This window comes from Bidens hawaiensis, unplaced genomic scaffold (genome assembly GCF_021521415.1).
Source record: "Bidens hawaiensis isolate Kalapana, Puna unplaced genomic scaffold, B.hawaiensis_p1.1 tig00027086_1, whole genome shotgun sequence".
Lineage (NCBI taxonomy): Eukaryota > Viridiplantae > Streptophyta > Magnoliopsida > Asterales > Asteraceae > Bidens > Bidens hawaiensis.
Window position 1 is genome coordinate 72,526 of NW_027505088.1, and position 4,811 is coordinate 77,336.

The window sequence follows — 4,811 nt, forward strand, 5'->3', positions numbered from 1 at the left end:
TGTTGGATCGTGGCTGGTCTGGAAGACGTCACCATACCCTGAATCTGTGGTGCTAACCCATCAATGTACATCTCTATTCTCTTGCTCGGCGGATCCACCATCCGCGGACACATCACTGCCAACTCGTGCGAACGAGTAGTGTAGGCTTCAATCTCTGAACCCACCATTTTCAACGACCAAAACTCCGACTCTAACTTCGAAATTTCTTCCCTCGGACAGTACTCCTCTCGCATCATGTTTTTGAACTCCTCCCAGTTCATCGCGTTAGCCAGTTCCAATCCAAGGATCTGGACGTTCGAATTCCACCAAGTGAGGGCGGAATCCTCAAGTGTCCCAGCAGCGAATTTGACCCTACTGGCAGGGGGACAGTTACACATCTCAAAAGCCGACTCGGCCTTCTCAGCCCAACGCAGGAAGCCTATAGCTCCCTCAGTGCCCTTAAACGTACTGGGCTTGCAGTCTAAGTAGTTCTTGAAGGTACATGTTCCATTTGGACCCCCAGTTTGATTCTGAACGTGTGCGGCTAAAGCGGCCGCCACATGGTCATTCAGCAGAGTTTGGAGTTCAGCTGCAGTCATGCTGATGTTACCACGTTCGTGTCCAGCGTTTCTTCCAGCCATCTAGGTATTATCATCCCGAGATGTCGTCGCCTTAGGACACATCCGAGTGTGCCTCTGGCTCAGCCGGTTCTTCCTCCGGTTCCTCTTCGGGTTCCTCCTCGGGATCTTCCTCAGGTTTCTCCTCAGGCTCCTCTTCGGGATCTTCTTCATCATAACCTTCATTTGTTGATCACTATCTGTCACACCCTCAAAATCCACTAACGGAGTTTTACCGTCAGAGGGTGTGAACTGGCAGGATCGGAATCATTAGTTATAACCAAACCAAAGAAAAACGTTTAAATGAAAGTAAGTGCGGAAGCGTAAAACCTTAATTCAAAAGTTGCGTCACGCAGGACGACTTAAAACCAAATGTAAATGTTAAAATTAAGTTTGCAGAGTAAAGATGTTTTCAATTAATGCATGCTCCTAAACCGCGCGCCCGCCTCGGCTACCTGAGAATAACATACTAAAAGTGTCAACACAAGGTTGGTGAGTTCACAAGTAAAATAAGATAAATCGTTTAGCGTTTTGCGTAACCTCGTTACGACGTTTAAATGTTGCGTAACCCCGTTACGACGTTTGAGTGTGTAACCACGTTACAACGTTTAAGTGTTGCGTAACCCCGTTACGACGTTTGAGTGTGTAACCACGTTACAGCGTTTAAGTGTTGCGTAACCCCGTTACGACGTTTGAGTGTGTAACCACGTTACAGCGTTTAAGTGTTGCGTAACCCCGTTACGACGTTTGAGTGTGTAACCTCGTTACAGCGTTTAAGTGTTTTGCATTACCAGATAGTGTTATGTCAAATTATATATCGATAGGTAGCTAATCTATACAACAAGTATCGCTAAGTGGTTCGCGACCGAAGCTGACTGTTTATCAAGTGCCCGTCACCAGGTCCTCCAGACCATGGTAAGTGTTAGCCAAAATTTACACCCACTCAACCTCCAGTTGAGCTTAGCGTCGGGTGGGGTTTGTCAAACCCAGTAGTACTACCCAAAAGTGACTCGCTATTCCAAATATTAACCGGTCCGATGTGTGGGACTTCAAATGTTACGTATGCCGCTTAGCCTTTACAAGTGATATATAATTTATAACAAAATCTTTCATATGCGTTTATCTCAGAAAATATGTTTATCGGAGTATGTTATCTCCCCCAATTGAAAAACGTTTGAAAGCAGTTTAAGAGTGGGGTAAGTGAACTCACTGTTTGCGAAGAATATCCGATCTAGATCACCAAGTGATGCGCGTCGTAGAAAACTCTCTAGCGTTCTAAAATAACAAAGAGATTTTCTAAGTATCGGAACGTTTAACGAGTCTCTAGACTCGGCACATAATACCTATGCACGTAACAGATTTCGTGTTTCGTTTGTGAATCGTGTGTGACTTAAACAAGTACAATTGTGATACGATACGTGGGTGAGCAATTACTTTCGTATCATGTATTAATAACATACTTATTAGCAATTATTCCCCATAAGGGCAATTTGGTCAATTCATGGAAATCAACTAGCAACTATTCCCCGCAAGGGTATTTTGGTCAAAATACAACAATTATATAAAAACTATCATATTTCATGCATTCCTATACAACTCAGCAGCTAGTTTCGTTATGACAGAATTTCTACTTGAAAGATTGCACTAGTTCACCGATTATAACGTCTCAATTAATTCACCAAAAATTACCACAGAAGCATACATATCTTAGGTTTCCAGAACATATTTTATCTTATTTTTATTCCATATAGATTGCTCATAATGATCAAAACACTACAGTAAACTCATATCAGTCAGATTCATGCGCAACAGAATGTTATTTGAAATTCCCGTTAAACGAAAAATCCAATAAATGCAAGACCACTTGGGTTTGGTTCCTAACTCAGTGAGTCAACTTCCAGAAGTGGAACCAACCCAATTGGTCTCGTAGTTCATGAGATATAATATTTACAACATAACCTAACAGCAGGTCTAACAGCTCAGCTTTGCATCACATTTTTGTAAAATCATAAAAGTATACTTCCACTTATCCAAAAATTACGAATTTATACTTTATAGAAACTAGACTCAACCTAGTTTACTGCAGTACCCACAATCTCAATCAATTTTCACGTTTACACTTCGTTACAGTCAGTTAAACATCGTATATATATTCTGTCCAGAATCTGTTCCCATCAAAACTCAACATAATAACAATCTATGAACTATCATGCATCCATATAACCCTCTAGACACTATAACTACTATCCATGCATATCAATCACACCATACATACAAGATTAGGGTTTGTGTTCTAATTCAAATCAAGGACAACAATCAATCAAGCAACAACATCAATACTAGTTATCAATCATCATGAATTTAACAACCATCATGTTAACTCATACATACTCATGAAAATCGGCTGCCTAGGGTTTTTAATTAACCCATTAAACATCAAAATCAAACAACAAGAAGGTAAAGGATGATCAAATATACCTTCCTAGCACTTAGTTCTTCAATCAAAGGCTTGAATTGATGGTGTATATGTGTGTGAAAGTGGACGGCAGCCAAGAAGAGCAAGGGGAGGGCCGATTAGAGTTGTAGGTTTATAATAATAAGTTAGGGTTTAGTGTTAAGGTTATATTTATAGATAATCAAGTTACATTCTAGTCCCTAATCTTTCAAGTGTTACATCTCTAGCCTAAACTAATTAGTTCTTGTTTCTTGTTTAACATTCCACATAACAATCAAGTAACACACATATACCTAACACATAATAATCACATAATTAGTGTTTTGACGTTTGTCGTTTATTTATCAATCGCTTGCGTCAACTCGTTTGCGTTTCGGTGCAAATCCCGAAAGACTACACATGTAGTAAGTGTTAAGCGTCATTTAAACCCTAGTTTAAATGTAATGAAGTGTGCGTTATAGATTCAACGATCTTAAAGTTCGAATTTACGGAGTTGAGTTAACGAGGTTAACCTGAAATTGACGATTGTCACAGAAAAAGAGGTTTGAAATGAGCGCCATGGGCGAATTAACTTTCTTTTTGGGATTGCAGGTTGATCAGAAGAAAGATGGGATTTTCATTCATCAAACATAATATGTCCATGACGTACTCAAACGCTTCAAGATTGAGGATAGCACTCCATTTGATACTCCAGTTTGCGTCAATCACAAATTGGGTACTGATTCTGATAGTGATGAAGACGTGGATCCCACCCAATATCGGGCAATCATAGGTTCCTTAATGTATTTAACTGCATCTAGACCTGGTATTATGTTTGCAGTTTGTCTTTGTGCTCGCTTTCAGGCAAGCCCGAAGGAATCTCACATGAAGGGAGTGAAGAGAATATTGCGATATCTCAAAGGCAAGCCTAAGTTGGGATTGTGGTACACGAAAGGGGGAGAACTGGATTTGGTAGCTTACACAGATTCTGACTATGGAGGTTGCAATCAGAACAGGAAGTCAACAACCGGTGGATATCAGTTTCTGGGAGGAAGATTGTTGTGGCAGTGCAAAAGGCATACCTCTGTAGCCATTTCCACCTGCGAAGCAGAGTACATGGCAGCATCGAACTGCTGCTCCCAGGTTCTTTGGATACAACAGAAATTGCGCGATTACGGTCTGAATTTCACTCAAACTCTTATTTGCATTGATAACACTGCTGCAATCTCAGTAACTAACAATCCCGTCAAACACAGCAAAACTAAACATATTGACATTCGTCATCATTTTATACGGGATTGTGCTGAGAAGAAATTAATTGTGCTAGAAAAGGTTGATTCGTTGGATAATTTCGCCGATCTTTTTACTAAAGCGTTTGACCAATCTCGTTTTCAAAATCTTGTTGAGCTGAATGGGATGATCAATCCCGAGTAACCTTGTTTTTCGTTTTTTTACTAAAAAGAAAACATCACTACCGCTTAGAATTATGTCGGTTGCTTCAGTTTGAAGGACACATCTTCGGATATGTTTGGTCCTTACTTCTACTAGTAGATTATGAAGATAGCCATTAACCAGATGACTGACAGTGACCGGGGCGGTTTATGATGGGTTTTTATTCTTTCGCTGAAAAATAGTCGTTCATACTTAGTTAGAAGGACACATACTCGTATGTGGTCGGTCCAGCTGATCCATTGGATCTTCAGGATAGCCGTTTACCTGAAGACTTTGACTTGATCGGGGCGATAGAATTTAAAATTTTTTAAGGGAGATAATATAATTTT